Raw genomic sequence first — 18,516 nt, forward strand, 5'->3', positions numbered from 1 at the left:
TAGGGAAATCAGAAGACACCTACAAAATTCCAATAATGATTGAAACAAATCTCAAAATTCAACTAAAAGTAAACTCAAAAAGAAATGCATTTAAAAATTTTAGGCTGATTAATTTTTTAAGATGTCAGTAATCTAAGATATCCAATATGATGCTTTGCCAATTTATGAACAAGAAAAATCTGATTATAACAGCTTACATTATAGCAAAATGCCCCATTACACAGGCATCAAATGAATTTCTTATCACTTAGTCATCTCTGCTAAAACAAAACAAAACTCTTCATTACTGGACTTTCGTCATACTTCTCTCCACACACTAGTAACCTCTCTAACAACTCCAACAATTATGTTGACTGCAGAATACACATTCCTTGTATGTACCGCTCTGATTGTTTTACTATTTCTACCCAATGCTCCCGGTGATAGTGTCTAGAGCAACATAAGACTAAGCTGCCCATCTTTTCACTGAATAATTTTTCACACATTTGAAGATGAACACAACTCATTCACTTCCTGAAATATTCTTGTTAAAATTTTTATTAGCAGTTTCTGTTGTTGTTGTTGTTGTTGCTGTTGAGATGGAGTCTCGCTCTTTTGCCCAGGCTGGAGTGCAACGGGCATAATCTCGGCTCACTGCAACCTCCACCTCCTGGGTTCAAGCAATTCTCCTGCCTCACCCTCCTGAGTCGCTGGGACTATAGGCATATGCCACCATGCCCAGCTAATTTTTGAATTTTGGGTAGAGATGGAGTTTCATCCTATTGGTCAGGCTGATCTCAAAATCCCGACCTTAGGTGATCGGCCTGCCTCAGCCTCCCAATGTGCTGGGATTACAGGCATGAGCCACCGCACCCAGCCTTATTAGCAATTTTGACTAGTTCTTCCTTTTCCCGCACTTAGTCTGTTCCTCTATAATGCCTGAAGGATTCTTTACTATTACCTGCAGTTATTGCCTGTGTTGAATGCAGACATCTTTGAGAGAAGGTCTAAGAATAAATTCAGGTGGCATATACATTCTACAATCATGGAGATCATGCAATGATTATGGGATAGCTGCCACCACCTTATCTGCTGTGGCCCAGTGTCCTTTAGTTTTCATGTTCCTTCTGTTTTTTTAAAGGTTCAATATTTATTGCAGTGAATTGCATATTTCTTCTTCCTCTTAACACATGGGCTTTTTTCAATGTTCAGGTGCAACATGTTGCTTTCATTTCAGTGTTAAATTGCTCTCTGGTGTCCATCAAGTATTCCAGTGTCTTTATTTTATTGGTCCTCAGGACTCTTCCAAATATTTTTAAAGGTTTTCCTGTCTCAAAACCACTTGTCTTATCCTCAGCATCATCTTGTATTTGTATGATCTTTTTGAAGCCTGCCAGATGTTCTCAAGGTTGAGCCCTTTCCTCAGGGGCTGGTGGGTGACTGGCTGCCAGTTACATTTTATCCTGAGTCAGGAACATCTGTTGTAAATGATATACTACCAATGGTAAAGAAAAAATACCATCTATTAGTTCCTATCCCAAAACATCATAGTGTTAGGAGTAAAGGCAACCAATTCAAACTCTCTAGAGTTATTCGCAGAGGTTTCTTTCCTAAATTAGTTTCTTCAAACTTTTTTCAAGCAAAATTTCTGAATCTGAAAGAGTGACAAGACATTTGTTCATCATTTGTGGTTTCTTCTTCGCTGGAGTGTTGAGCATTTCAGTTAGCCGTGTTAAATGAAGATATTTGAAAAGGAATTAACGTATTGCCTGTAAATGCAAAGGATCATCCCACTCCCTACATATAAAAACCAAATGATTGGGAATAAACATCAGATTACTGCCTAGATTTCTGGCTGGGCTGGTCCTGAAATAAGGTGATTCCATGAATATTTTACTCAATTTTTTTAGAGGTCAGTGAGAAGATACACAATATATCTTCTCATCTTTCCCTTTCCTGTTTGAAAATAAATCAAATGACAGTAAACTATCGCAAGGACAAAAAACCAAACACCGCATGTTCTCACTCATAGGTGGGAATTGAACAGTGAGAACACATGGACACAGGAAGGGGAACATCACACTCTGGAGACTGTTGTGGGGTGGGGGGAGGGGGGAGGGATAGCATTAGGAGATATACCTAATGCTAAATGACGAGTTAATGGGTGCAGCACACCAGCATGGCACATGCATACATATGTAACTAACCTGCACATTGTGCACATGTACCCTAAAACTTAAAGTATAATAATAATAAAATAAATTTAAAAAATGAAAATAAATCAAATGAAAGCAGTTGACCTCAGTCATCTACCAACTAATCCCCAAGTGGAGCTCTGGAAGGAGGACAGGACTTGGCCATCGGTGCCTTCACCTCCTGCCTCCTCTCCAGGTTCTAGAATCCTAGTGCCCTTGGGCTCTCTTCTAAACATCTCGGGTCCTAAAGTTCTGGATTTAATATAAAAAGAAAATGCTCCTGCATTTTATAAAATCACAGAGGGCTGTATGTATTTAGTGTTGTCAAGTAAACATGTATTAGAAAAACAGCTGGTATCATCATGTTTCTATTTTAACACCAAAAAAATAGTATTGACATAATGTCAAGAAAAAAAAAGAACACCAAATAATGAACTTTAAGTGGAACGTTTAAGTTTCTGAAACATTGATATTAATCCATGTTCTTATTTTTTCACCGTGACAAGGATGGATGAAACACTTTCTACAGCTGGAGTCCATCTACAAGATGTTTCTGGGAATCCCTGTTTGTGAAGGTCCCACTCAATCCTACCAATCTATCCATCTCACTTTTTTTTTTTTTTTTTTGAGACGGAATTTCGCTCTGTCCCCCATTCTGGAGTGCAGAGGCACGATCTTGGCTCACTGCAACCTCTGCCTCCTGGGTTCAAGCGATTCTCCTGCTTCAGCCTCCCAAGTAGCTGGGATTACAGGTGTGAACCACCATGCCCAGCTAATTTTTGTAGTTTTAGTAGAGATGGGGTTTCACCATATTGGCTAGGCTGGTCTTGAACTCCTGACCTCGTGATCTGCCTGCCTCGGCCTCCTAAAGTGCTGAAATTACATGTGTGAGCCCCCGCACCCAGCCTCCATCTCGTTTTTAATATTTCTTCTACCACAGCCTTTCAGGCCTTATTTAAATACCCCAGATAGTCTTCAGCAGATATTGGTGTATTTGTATCAAAAGTTACTTATATTTGGGGTTAGCAGTGTTTGAATTCCTAGGAAAGTGTCTTCAAAAAAGAAATGCTTGAAATAATTCAGTGTTCCATGTGCTGAGTATTTAAATGTCCATTTACTTTACCTGAAAAATACTTTGATATTGTGGTAGTAATAATAATCACAGTAATGTATAAAGTTACACATATATGAATGCCTCAATAGATGTGCATAACAGGTCATATGTACTCAAAATATTTTGCTGGATGAGACATTCTGTGAAAAACTTTGCTACCTCCTTTTTCGTTCTTTCTTTCTTTCTTTCTTTCTTTCTAGCTAGCTAAATGTGTTTATCTTTATGTGGCTGTTTGGTAAGTAGCTTCCATGGGCTACAATGAGGAACACAGCAACTCTTCCATTTTAACATCGTCTATGAAATCAAACAAGATTCCTTTTCAGCAGTTTAATCTCAAAGCCTCCCAAAGCTTCTCAAAAAATAAATAAATAAATAAAAAAGCCTCCCAAAGCATCTCAGTACAAACAACTGCTCTATTTATACAACCCAGGAAGATTAAACCCTGGGTGCCTGGCATGGTTCTAATCCAGTACAACCATCACCATGTCAATTCCCACTTTTACTGAGATGGAGATTCAAGTGGCAACATTTCCTCAACTATTAATGATTTAAGAAAACCATTTTACAGTGTTTCCAGGAACAGCTATGCCCCCTGGAAGGAAAGCATGTCTTAACAACACAAAATAGTGGTCAAAACCAATTACTTAACACTGGGACAATCTATTATTATAAAGTCAGTAAAAGAGGCAAGTATAATAGCAACAGCTTTCCTCACCATAAGGCAGCTGCCAGGTTTCTACATATCTTCTGCTCTCCAGAGTAAAGATGTGCATTTGACATTTCCTTACCTATTATATGCAGGACATGTGATCCCGAGAAACTGTCAGAGCCTTTTTCTTGTACCCCAAACCAGCTTTCTGTTCCTTGAATATTAAAACCCCAGGAAGTTGCCTGCCTTATTTATACCAGTATCCCTCTCACAGCAGACAGACAGATAGAGCACACAGCAACACGGTCACAAATAGTAAAAATAACAAATAGTAAAAATAACAAAGAGTTATGATTTGTAAGACAAAGGTTATGTTTTCAAATGAACGACATTCATTGTAAAAATTTTGTTGAAAACAAAGTACTCGTACCTTCTAAATATAAATCATAAATAAATAAAACTAATATAGATTTGAATCTAATGGACATACATAGATTGAAGACTGCAACCAACAGTTGTAGAATACACATTCTTTTCAAACACATAACACACGGATTAGTAAACTTGCAGCCATATCTGATCACAAAGCAAATGCCAACACATTTCAACAACTAGAAGCTATTGAAATGTCCATCCAGAATGATAAAATTTTATATAATTATGTATATTATTTATTTTTCTTTCTTTCTTTTTTTTTTCAGAGACAAGGTCTTGCTCTGTTGCCAAGGCCAGAGTGCATTGGCACTATCATAGCCCACTGCAACCTCAAACTCCTGGGCTCAAGTGATCCTCTCACCTCAGCCTCTGAGTAGCTGGGACCACAAATACACACCATCATGACTGGCTAATTTTTAAATTTTTTGAAGAGATGGAGTCTCACTGTGTTGCCCAGGCTGGTCTTGAGCCCTGGGCCTCAAGTGATCCTCCTATCCTTGGCCTCCCAAAGTGTTGGGATTACAGGCATGAGCCACTGCACCTGGCAGGTATATTATTTCAATCAAATAGTTAATGTAAACAAATGACAACTACAATCAATGTTTTATGATTCTCATAAGGACTAGAGACATCAGACATAATTACATACTTTACTATTTAATTTTTATGAAGTTTAGTAATGTGAGACAAAATATAGTGTTCAAAGATTCATATTTAAAAATAAAACTCAGGCTGGGCACGGTGGCTCACATCTGTAATCCCAGCAGTTTGGGAGGCTGAGGCAGGAGGATCACTTGAGGTCAGGAGTTTGAGACCAGCCTGGCCAACATGGTGAAACCTCGTCTCTACTAAAAATACAAAAATTAGCCAGCTGTGGTGGCGGGCGTCTGTAGTCCCAGCTACTGGGGAGGCTAATGTTCTGTGCAGGAAACGCATGAGGGGAGAAGAAAAGGCACACACACAATACTTTTAAGGGTAAACAAGCTTTACCCCATGTAAATGGCAATGCAGATATAATAAGGAAATGATAGAATAAGAAAATCAATATAATAAGGATATTGTTATAATAAGCAAATTGCAATGAGAAGAGGAGAAGGGAAAAGATACTTACACTCACCAGACTGTGGAGGATTCACCACCAAACTGGGAAGCAACATCTTGGGATCCAAAGTCGACCACTCGTCCATGCAGACAAGGAGGGGTCTCATGAAGCTTCCGCGCAGTCTAAGACCCTAGCTCTTTTTGTAACGAGTTGTTTGGCATGAGGTCCAGTTACGAGGGCCCTTCGTGACGGGGCTCAAGGAACACAAAAAGGTCAACTTGTTTTTGCAATTATCTATTGTTTTTCAATAACTAACATATAGGAATAGATTGAAACAGGGATTTCTCTGAAACAGTGCTGGATGAACGTCTTAAGGGGCTCACACAACCTGTTCCGAGACTTGGTGACCATTGTTTCTGTCCACATCCAAATGAGTTCACATTTAATATTTAACTATTCCTCCACAAGGCTGAGGCAGGAGAATTGCTTGAACCCAGGAGGAGAAAGTTTCAGTGAGCCGAGATCATGCCACTGCACTCCAGCCTGGGTGACAGAGTGAGACTCAAAAATAAATAAATAAATAAAATAATAATAATAATAATAATAATAATTTTTAAAAAAGTTAAGGCCCTGCGTGGTGGCTCACGCCTGCAATCCCAGCACTTTGGGAGGCCAAGATGGGTGGATCACAAGGTTAGGAGATCGAGACCATCCTGGCTAACACGGTGAAACCCCATCTCTACTAAAAATACAAAAAGCCGGGCATGGTGGCGGGCACCTGTAGTCCCAGCTACCTAGGAGGCTGAGGCAGGAGAATGGCATGAACCCGGGAGGCGGAGCTTGCAGTAAGCCAAGATTGCACCACTGCACTCCAGCCTGGGTGACAGAGTGAGACTCTGTCTCAAAAAAAAAGAAAAAAAAAAAACAAAAAAAAACTCAAAGTATTTTTTATCATGTTATAAAAGCCACAGTGACAGATTCTGTGATGAGAGAAAGAAGTCGTGGTTAGAAGACAGGATGGAAGAAGCCTCTGGACTTGGTTTTATTTCATGACTTGGTTTAGTTACATGAGTGTTTGCTTCCTGATAATTAAACTGTAAGACTCATGCAGAGTTTTACATTCAGCCTTCTCCACAAAGTAAGTTCTTTTAGGACCAGATCACTTCTTTGGCCTGGTTATCTGTACTCGAATCCTTGAATTTGATATTTAAGCCCAATTTCTCATTTTTTGAATGGATCCAAATTATACCACAGTGGCATAAAATTTTTTTGAGCTGAAAACATTTGAGAATCAAGAAATGCAGACAGAAGCTTTGTCTGAATTATGCCCTATCCTCACCCCATTATCAGACTATGGAGTTTACAGATAAGCCCCTATCTTCAGCTATTGGCTACTTTCTTTGTGCTCTTCTGAGAATGGATATTAACAAACAAAATGAATACACTTTGTCTTTTCTCTTGTTAATCTCTTGTTAATCTGGTTTTTGTCATTTATTTTATTTTTTGAGTCAGGATCTCACTCTGTCACCCAGAGTGGAGTGCAGTGGTGAGATTTCAGCTCACTGCAACCTTAACCTTCTGGGCCCAAGCTCAGCCTCCTAAGTAACTGGGACTATAGGTGCACACCATCATGCTGGGCTAATTTTTGCTTTTTTTTTTTTTCCAGAGACAGGGATTCACCATATGGCCCAGGCTGGTCTCCATCTTCCGGGCTCAAGCAATCCACCCACCTCCTTCTCCCAAAGTGCTAGGATTACAGGTGTGAGCCACAGTGCCAGGCCAGTTTTTTTTTTTTTTGTCGTTTTAATTTGCAAGACTCCAAACACTGATTCTAAGAGTCTAGAGGAAAAATTATTTCTTTCTGACAAATTCTAGGTCTATATGCCATTCCATTTGGAAAATGTATTGAGAATTACAACCTGAAACCTGTTAACATTCATCAACATTAAAGATGGATCACTGTTGAACTGTTTCAACGGTTTATGATAAATCACAATATGACATTAATTGTTTGCAAAATTAGCTTTTACCTACCTGAAAGATCGATCAACAGTAGTTATTATATTTCCATGTTTTAGCTACACAGGCTCATTAATATCAAACCCAATTAACTATGTTGGATTTGTGGAGTGGAAATGAAATAATATGGCCTACAAGTAGAAAGAAGAGAACAACTGGTAACTAATCAATAGGCGGAAAGTGAAAGGAAAAGCTTTAAAAATGGGCTTTCAAAAGCCCTGCTCTTTCATCTGCATTTTGCAATGTTGATGTGTCACTAAGGGAAGCTGGCTGCAGATGTCACATTCCACTCCCCTTATTTCAAACGAATGGAGATTTTTGTCTGGTTATTGCACCTTCTAAACCAAATACATGAATTTTTCTTTTTCTTTCTTTCTTTTTTTCTTTCAAGATGGAGTTTCACTCTTATTGCCCAGGCTGGAGTGCAATGGCATGATCTTGGCTCACTGCAACTTCTGCCTCCAGGGTTCAAGAGATTCTCCTGCCTCGGCCTCCTGAGTAGCTGGGATTACAGGCATGTGCCACCATGCCTAGCTAATTTTGTATTTTTTTAGTAGAGACAGGGTTTCTCCACGTTGGTCAGGCTGATTTTGAACTCCCGACCTCAGGTGATCTGCCCACCTTGGCCTCCCAAAGTGCTGGGATTACAGGGGTGAGCCACCGCGCCTACCCTTGCATGAATTTTTCAAACTAAAAAAAACAAAATTCACTAGATTTTTTTTGTTTTTTGGGACGGAGTTTCACTTGCGTCGCCCAGCCTGGAGTGCAATGGCGCAATCTCGGCTTACTACAACCTCTGCCTCCTGGGTTCAAGTGATTCTCCTGTCTCAGCCTCCCGAGTAGCTGGAATTACATGCACCCGCTACCATGCCTGGCTGATTTTTTTTTTTTTCTGTATTTTTAGTAGAGACGGGGTTTCACCATGTTGGACAAGCTAGTCTAGAACTCCTTATCTCAGGTGATCCGCCTGCCTTGGCCTCCCAGAGTGCTGGGATTAGAGGCATGAGCCACTGCGCCAGGCCTAAAAAAAAAATAACATTGACTAGTATGTTTGAACAGTAAATATAATGATATAAATGGGTAACTTATTGGGCAATGTAAGTGATTTTTCACTGTGCAAATGACTTTTGTAAATATTTTATCAGTAACTTCTTAAACATTAAAAACTAAGAGTACTTAAAAAAACACAATAAAATACAAAAAGTACAAAATTGAATTGCCTTTTATGAAAACAGCTATGCTAAATGACAGATAAGGAGTACTTGAGGTAAATGTGGAGAAAGAGAAATTATTGTTAATATTTTCTGCTTTTGTCCTCAAAACCACTGTGGGTTTAAAGTTTAAGTTATCTCTACAAGTGCTGTGTTTTATGCTAGCACTTAACTGTGCCTTAGTATCTCCTTTTACAAAAAACAGGATCAATTAATGCCTCAAAATATTGTTCAAATAAATGAGTTATTCATGTCCTTCTTGTCCCGGCACCCAGTAAATGCCCTTGTGTGGTAGCTTGCGATAGTTGTTTAAACCCACACTGACAGCCTCTATAGTCTCCTAACTTTTAAGTTACTATTCTGTTAGGTACAAGAAAGTGTTACCTAGATTAATCTCCTCCTTTCACAAAGAGATAACAGTAGCAGTTCCACCAGAAGAGAAAATTCCTAAGACCACACTAAATTCATTAAGAGTTTATAGTAAGATTCCTTGGATCTTTGATGTTCCTGTTCCATCCTGTGATTTTTTTTTTTTTTTTTTTTTTTTGTGACAGAGTCTTGCACTGTCATCGGGGCTGAGTGTAATGCTGCGATCTTGGCTCACTGCAACCTCCACCTCCTGGGTTCACACGATTCTCCTGCATCAGCCTCCTTAGGAGCTGGGATTATAGGTGCCCACCACCATACCAGGCTAATTTTTTGTATTTTTAGTAGAGACAGGGTTTCACCATGTTGGCCAGACTGGTCTCAAACTCCTGACCTCAGATGATACACCTGCCTTGGCCTCCCAAAGTGCTGGAATTACAGGCGTGAGCCACCATGCCCGGCCAGTTTCCTCAAACTTTTAAAATCACAGGATGGGCTGGCGCAGTGGCTCACACCTGTAATCCCAGCACTTTGGGAGGCCGAGGCGGATGGATCACCTGAGGTCAGGAGTTCGAGACCAGTCTGGCCAACATGGTGAAACCCTGTCTCTACTAAAAATACAAAATTAGCGGGGTGTGGTGGTGGGTGCCTGTAATCCCAGCTACTGGGGAGGCTGAGGCAGGAGAATTGCTTGAACCCGGGAGGGAAGGTTGCAGTGAGCCAAGATCATGCCACTGCACTCCAGCCTGGCAACAAGAGCAAAACTCCATCTCAAAGAAAAGTTTGAGGAAACTGTATAATCTCTTCTCTATAAAAATCTTGGGATTAGAAGAATGTCTCCTCCTAACCATGTCACCTGACCAAACACTTCGAAATTGGTTTCTAAATTATAAAATCTTGAATAGAAATATACAAAAGTGTCACTGTATAATAACTAAAATGATTACCATTTGAGACCAAAATGTGTTGTTGTTTTCCAAGAGAAAGGAAGCTAGAGAAAATGAACAGCTTTTTAAAACCCAGGGAGATAATTTAATTTTCAGGTAACAGAACATGTCAGCAAAAGAGAGACTGTCTTAATAGAACTGAGAAATTGTTTGGCAGGGGGTCATTATACATCAGTGCTTCTTAACCTCTGCGTTATTGACATTTCCCACCAAACAGTGCCTCACTGTGGGGGGCAGAGTCTTATTCACTGCCGGGCACTTAGCATCCCTGACCTCTGCTCACTGAAGACAGTGGCCAGCCTCTACCTCATCCTGACAAAGAAAAAAATCTACTGTCCTTGCAAATCTCTCCTGGGGGGCAATATGGCCCTTGGTTAGGAACCAGTTCCATCTACTGGTTTCAAACCCAAGTCTCCAGCTCACATTTCTGCTGGACAGTTAGTTACCAGAATGCCGAGTACTGATCATGTCTTATATGCCGAACACCAAACCTGGCCCCGCATACGTAGGAACAAGATGATCCTTGCCCTTGGGGAACTGAGTCTGGTGGGAGAAACAAACTCAAAATTCATTCCTGATGTTGTATGTTAAGAAAGACAAGTTTTCATTAATGGGTTCATCTGATTTGACATTCATTTTGTTGCTATTTTTTGTTTTTAGTTTTTTGAGACAGAATGTTACTCTGTTGCCCAGGCTGGAGCGCAGTGGTGTGATCTCGGCTCATTGCAACCTCTGCCTCCTGGGTTCAGGCGATTCTCCTGCCTCAGTCCCCCAAGTAGGTGGGATTATAGGCACACGCCATGACACCTGGCTAATTTTTGCATTTTTAGTAGAGATGGGGATTCACCATGTTGGCCAGGCTGGTCTTGAACTCCTAACCTCGAATGATCCACCTGCCTCATCTTCCCAAAGTGCTGGAATGGATTGTAGGCATGAGACACCGTACCTGGCCTTATTTTATTTTTATAAATGGCATCTTGCTTTTTTACCCAGGCCGAACTCAAAATTCTCTGGGCTCAAGGGATCCTACAGCCTCAGCCTCTCCAGTAGGGGCTACAGCTGTGCACATGTGAGGTGGCATTTCACTAAAATCTGAAGAATGGAAATAAATCACTCACTCAAGTAGGAGGGTGGGGAGAACTTTCCAGTGATGAAGTTCAAACAGTGTAAAAGTGCCAAGGTGAACAAGAGCTTGGAATGCTTTGGGCGGGAGGAACAAGGTAGGGGATGGGGTTGGGAGGATGAGGCAAGGTTTCAGGGCCTAGACCACACAGTAGGGGACCCCTTCTCAGGCCTCTGGAGGGACACGCGTTAAGAGGCTGACAGCAGCACTGTTAGTAACTGTGCCTGTTATACAGACACAGGGTTATTACCACCACCAAGCAGGAAGGCAAGAGAAGAGGAAACCTTCCCAAATCACAAAGAGGGGGACTTGTCCTCCCATTTTCATATTTCCACAAAGAGCTGAGAGCCATTCAAGGCCTCCTCTCTTCATTCTCATAGCAGCCCTAAGTAGCCGGTGGTGCCCAGTGAGGAGAGATTCGGGTAAATACACTGTCCTCTGAAGACGCCTATAGCCAATTAGGTTTAAAGTTATCTACCTCTTTTTCCATTCCAAGATTTTTTTTTAATCAAATCAATTTTAAAATTTTGGCTTGATTTAAACAATCATACACAGAGGGTGGGGAAAAAAAAGAAATAAAACTTTGTAAGTATAAGCATTATTTTAAAAATTACGTTTGGTCCTAAACACTCTCTTGATTCTGGTGATGGTTTCAAGAGCATTCAACTTTATTAAATTTTACACTTTGAACACATACAAAGCTTTCTGTATTCCAATTAGACCTTAATAAAATTGTGCTTAAAAAAATAAACAAACCAAAACCGAAACAAACAAACAACAACAAAAAAACGCAGACAAACAAAAAAATAAAACAAAACAAAACCAACTACCCTGTACATGCCATCTGGCAGGCTTTGGGAAATACGCATGGTCAACTCATAGCCGTTAATCTATTAAGTCAGAGGATGTGTACATGTAAAATTGTTATGTATATTCTTAAATTGCCATCTTCTATGTTTAAGCTATGTTTTTCTCTTTCACCAATAAGGAACCATATTATCATTTTTTTTTCCATTGAAAGACTCAAGTGTGGCTCACGTCTGTAATCCCAGCACTTTGGGAGACCGAGGCAGGCGGATCATGAGGTCAGGAGATCCAGACCATCCTGGCTAACAAGATGAAACCCCGTCTCTACTAAAAATTGTGTTTTTGGCCAGGCAAGGTGGCTCATACCTGTAATCCCAGTATTTTGGGAGGCCAAGGCGGGCAGATCACTTGACATCAGGAGTTTGAGACTAGCCTGGCCAACACGGTGAAACCCTGTCTCTACTAAAAATACAAAAATTAACCAGGTGTGGTGGCGCACGCCTGTAGTCCTAGCTACTCAGGAGGCTGAGGCAGGAGAATAGTGTGAACTTGGGAGACAGAGCTTGCAGTGAGCCGAGATCACGCCACTGCACTCCAGCCTGGGTGACTGAGTGCAAAAAAAAACCTCCATCTCAAAAATAAATAAATAAATAAATGAAAGAAAGACTCAAGTGTCTGGGATGTTGCCTCTATCCAGGCAAATTTTTTAAAGCACTTGTGGACCCGCACCTTTGATCTGCCTTGAATTCTGTTAGTGCTTCCTCATTCTGTGTGTCTCACCTCTGAAGAGGCTGGGATGTGGTCCTACTGATGTCTGGCACCCCAACGTAGGTGCCTCTGTACAGTCAGCATAGACTCAGTGAATGCCTGCAAATCCACACCAGGCCATGTTGCTTCCAAGCTTACTCCATTCAGGGGCTTCCAATTGCTTTTATTTTATTTATGTATTCATCTTTTGGAGACAGAGTATCACTCTGTTGCCCAGCCTGGAGTGCAGTGTGCAGTGGTGCAATCTCGGCTCACTGCAACCTCCGCCTCCCAGGTTCAAGCAATTCTCCTGCCTCAGCCTCTCAAGTAGCTGAGACTACAGGTGTGCGCCACCACACCTGGCTAATTTTTGTATTTTTTAGTAGAGACAGGGTTTCACCATGTTGGCCAGGCTGGTCTCAAACTCCTGATGTCAAGTGATCTGCCTGCCTTGGCCTCCCAAAGTGCTGGGATTACAGGTGTGAGCCACAGTGCCTGGCCAAAAACACAATCCCAGTAGCTTTTAGAATAGCATCTGAACTCCTGCTTGGCTCTCTGAGGCCGTGGCCTTCCTGCCTCCTGGCCTCTTTTGATCTCTTGATCCAGTCCCTGTGCTCAGCCCCCTGGGCTTCTTCCTTCCTGGAAGGTTCCAAGCTCCTTGTGCCTCAGGGCTGTTGATTCTGCTGTTTCTTACACTGGAATTCTTCCTGGAGGAGAGAGAGGAGGTGAGCTTTGTGACTGGATGAGCCACTCCTAGAGCAGGTATTGTGAAGCCCCCAGAAGAGGAATCAACCTGGATGTGCCCTGACTGGTGAAGACCTGCTCCAGCCACAGGGGGTTCTGCATCAGCCCACCTGCCCGCACACAGATTAACCACCTGGACAAAAGGGAACCAGGGCATAGATCTCAACTCTCCAACTTTAGAGAAAGGCACTGAAACAAAACATGACATCAAAACTTACGTAAAGTATGGGCTTATGAGTATATATGCGCATCTGCTTTTATTAAAAAGAAGCTACAGGAAGATAAACCATACAATGTAAATATGGAGAAGGGAGGGCATAGGGATAGAAGCCCAGTTTCTCTGAACTGTCTTCTTTGATAGACTTGACTTTTGAGCCTTATGAATATTTACATCAATATAAAACCAATTAAATCAATAAAGACAAAAAGAAGAAACCCTAAAAGTAGAAATTAAAATGCAACTGTGTATCATGCAGCAATATAGCTGCGTAGAGAGGAATAATTTAGTTATTTTAAACACACCAATGTAAGGGTACTTCTCTAGATAGACATTCTCTGAGGATAAAATGAACTGAAAACCAAGATTAATCAGTTTCCAAGAATTGTATTGGTAGTGATATTGATGTTTTTCTGAACCTATATATTATGATAGGATGAGGCAAATAAGTGATTATTTGAACATCACTAGGAATAGGATTTTTTTAGCCTAAGAAAAAAGGAATATAAAGTCAAAAAGTTGTGTTTTGCGGCCACTGTGCAAAAGCAGAAGGGGGTCCCCACCCAAAATTTGGTTTGGGTATCAGGACTGATGGTGCCACACATCCACCCAGAGGGTATGGGAAGGGTTATTACTCACATAATTGAGCTCTTTGAGGGGACAGACAGGCCTCCCAAGAGGGTGTGAAATGGCCTGAGAGAGCAGGGAAGGATCTGGCTTGTGGTTAGGGCTGGGGCCTGTTGAGAGCTGGTGGCAGGGCCTCTGTGGATTGAGGAAGAAGCTGAAGCTTTCTTATCAGTTTGCCCAGATGTGGGGTTGGGGAGTGGGGAGAGGGAAGGGTGAGGCTTTAAAGCCACCAGCAATCAAACATCAAACATCAAAAATGGAGTCTGACTCCTCATGGCATTCAGTAAATTCTGTACTGAGAATGTCAGGATGAACTCATGGTGTATCATCTTTCAAAATTTAAAACAAAACCGATTTCCTTATATATCCACTGAAGAGGCCTTGAATTTACCCGATAGTTATGAGTGTCCTTACGTCCTAGATTATGACCTTGAAAACCATTTTCCATTAAAAGGAGTTAAGTTTCCTTGTAGAAATGGTGGATTCCAGATCTGGAGCAAGAAACCTACGGGATGACCCTGGAGCTTTTTGTCACATCAACAGGCAAGGATGCTCTAAGAAAACAAAAATAAAAACCTACTGTGATCATGTCTGAAGGACCCAGGAGCCAATCTGAAGAGACCCTCCTCCGCCTAACATTGGGAAGCTGTGATCTCCAGTAAAAATAATGTCTGTCGTAATTTGAAACACATCAAATATGTTTAAATTCCTCAAATTCACAATTATACTTTTCAAAAAGGAAGAATGGAAGAAAGAAGGGAGGAAGAGAAGCTCATTAAATATCTTTGAACCATGCAAGGTGATATGGTTTGGATCTGTGTCCCCGCCCAAATCTCATGTTGAATTATCATCCCCCATGTTGGAGGTGGCACCTGGTGGGGAGTGATTGGATCTTGGGGCAGCTTCTTATGGTTGAACGCCATCCCTCTTGGTGCTATCATTGCGTAGTGAGCCCTCCTGAAATCTGGTTGTTTAACAGTGCGTGGGGCCTCACCCTTCTCTCTTCTTCCTACTTCAGCCATGTGAACTGCCTTGCTGCACCTTTACCTTCTGCCATGACTGGAAGCTTCCTGAGGCCTCCCCAGAAGCAGAAGCCACTATGCTTCCTGTATAGCCAGCAGAACCATGAGTCAATTAAACCTTTTTTCTGTATAAATTACTCAGTTTCAGATATTTCTTTATAGCAATGCAAGAATGGACTAATATAAAAGGAAACCAGCCATTTAGGCAAAAAAAAAAAGGGACAGGACCAAGCTTTCATCTGCCCATGCTGTTGGGACTGGACTCCAGTGTAATCACACAGTTGATCCTCAGGGAGTTTCTCTCTATAGATGTATTGAGTAAATGAATGGAGAAGGAAAATGGACATAGAATATCATAACTATGTACAGCCTTAATGAAAAAATAAATCTAGGCAATTGTATAACTCAAAGGCTGCTCACAGCACAAAAGGAGACAGAGCGTGGCATGCACCCTACAGGAAGTGTCCACCTTGGCCTCTGAGTAGTCTGGAAAAAAAATCACCCTGAAGGATCTGCCAGTTTACAAGAACCACGGGGAAGAGAGAAACTGGGAAACTTCACTAGTGGGGTGTAGTAAACAAAATCCAGAATGTGGTGACTCTACAGGATGAAGAATGTGATTTCTTCAAAACACTGCAAGGAAACAAAAAATTTTCTCAACCTACTCATCTGACAAAGGGCTAATACCCAGAATCTACAATGAACTCAAACAAATTTACAAGAAAAAAACAAACAACCCCATCAAAAAATGGGCAAAGGATATGAGCAGACACTTCTCAAAAGAAGACATTTATGCAGCCAAAAGACACATGAAAAAATGCTCATCATCACTGGCCATCAGAGAAATGCAAATCAAAACCACAATGAGATACCATCTCACACCAGTTAGAAATGGCAATCATTAAAAAGTCAGGAAACAACAGGTGCTGGAGAGGATGTGGAGAAATAGGAACACTTTTACACTGTTGGTGGGACTGTAAACTAGTTCAACCATTGTGGAAGTCAGTGTGGCGATTTCTCAGGGATCTAGAACTAGAAATACCATTTGACCCAACCATCCCATTACTGGGTATATACCCAAAGGACTATAAATCATGCTGCTATAAAGACACATGCACACGTATGTTTATTGTGGCACTATTCACAATAGCGAAGACTTGGAAGCAACCCAGATGTCCAACAATGATAGACTGGATTAAGAAAATGTGGCACATATACACCATGGAATACTATGCAGCCATAAAAAATGAGTTCATGTCCTTTGTAGGGACATGGATGAAACTGGAAATCATCATTCTCAGTAAACTATCACAAGGAAAAAAACCAAACACCGCATGTTCTCACTCACAGATGGGAATTGAACAACGAGAACACATGGACACAGGAAGGGGAACATCACACTCTGGGGACTGTTGTGGGGTTGGAGGAGGGGGAGGGATAGCATTAGGAGATATACCTAATGCTAAATGATGAGTTAATGGGTGCAGCACACCAGCATGGCACATGTATACATATGTAACAAACCTGCACGTTGTGCACATGTACCCTAAAACTTAAAGTATAATAATAATTAAAAAAATAAAAAAAAAGAGGGCAAGGGAACCAACTTTTTAATGTTATTTTAAGATGGAGTCTCGCTCTGTCGCCCAGGATAGAGTGCAGTGGCACAATCTCAGCTCACTGCAACCTCTGCCTCCTGGGTTCAAGCAATCCTTCTGCCTCAACCTCCCGAGTAGCTGGGATTACAGGCACCTGCCACCGTGCCCAGCTAATTTTTGTATTTTTAGTAGAGACGGGGTTTCACCATGTTGGCCACGTTGGTCTTGAACTCCTGACCTCAAGTGATCTGCCCACCTTGGCCTCCCAAAGTGTTGGGATTACAGGCATGAGCCACCACGCCTGGCCAAGAACCAACATATTTTAAAGCAGATCAAAGGACTTAGACTCACTTTCCTCCCACCAACTTTAAAAATGGACAACATACCTTAGGCAGATATTTTCCGGTATTCTGCTACAGCCAGCGCAAGGCTGCCATCCTTGAGAGATGGGAGGCACATGACCTGAGCTCCACGTTCCCCTCACTCCCAGATTTCAGTTAGGGTGCAGGGAGGTGAGACCACATGGAGAGGAATGGCCTCTCCGCTCTAAGAAGGCTGAGATCGGAGCTTGTGGCAGTGGAAAAAGGTGGGTTTGTGGGTGAGGCTGTGTGGGAGGAAGCTGCACAGGGTAGGGGCAGGCAGTGGTCTGCCTGAGAGATGCTGTCAGTCCTTAGCCAAGGGCTGGATTTGGAAAGTCCAAGGAAAGGCTCTGCAAGGAGACTCTGCAGGGAACAGCTGCTGAGAGAAAAATCTGCCCACCTGGATTTTCATATAAAAGGGATACGGTTTGGCTGTGTCTCCACCCAAATCTCATCTTGAATTGTAGCTCCCATAATTCCCACATGTTGTGGGAGGGACCCGGTGGGAGGTACTTGAATCATGGGGGTGGTTTCCTCCATACTGTTCTCGTGGTAGTGATTAAGTCTCACCAGATCTGATGGTTTTATAAGGGGAAACCCCTTTCGCTTGGTTCTCAATTCTCTCTTGCCTGCTGCCATGCAAGAGTGCCTTTTGCCTTCCGCCTTCTGCCATGATTGTGAGGCCTCCAGCCATGTGGAACTGAGTCCATTAAACCTCTTTTTCTTTATAAATTACTGAGTCTCAGGTATGTCTTTATCAACAGCGTGAAAATGCACCAAAAAACATGTCTTGTTAAAACAAGGGTGAAACAAAGGCACTTTCAGAGAAATAAAAACAGAACTCATTCCCATCACATCAGGGAAATGCCATTTAAACCCACAATTAGAAAAGTCACACCCACCTAGATGGCTCAGACAAAATAGATGGCAAAGAGCAAATGGGGAGGAGGTAGGGCAGGTGGAACTCTCATATTTGGCTGGTGGGAACATTAATGGTAAAACTGTGCTGTGAAAACTCTAGGCAGTTTCTTACAAAGTTAAATAGACATCTTCCCTCTGATCCAGCAATTCCACTATGAGGAATTTGCTGAAGAGAAAATGAAGGCATGTTGCCACAAGAGACTTGGATAAGCAACTTTACTCACTATATCCAAAACTTGGGAACAATCCAAATAGCCATCAACAGGATATTTCCTAACAGAATAAATTACAATATAAATTGCATGACATTCAGATGGTGAAATACTACAAAGGAATGAACAAAAATTACATACACATAATATTGGTATGTGCAACACTGTGGATGAATCTCAAA

This window comes from Pongo abelii, chromosome 8 (genome assembly GCF_028885655.2).
Source record: "Pongo abelii isolate AG06213 chromosome 8, NHGRI_mPonAbe1-v2.0_pri, whole genome shotgun sequence".
NCBI lineage: Eukaryota > Metazoa > Chordata > Mammalia > Primates > Hominidae > Pongo > Pongo abelii.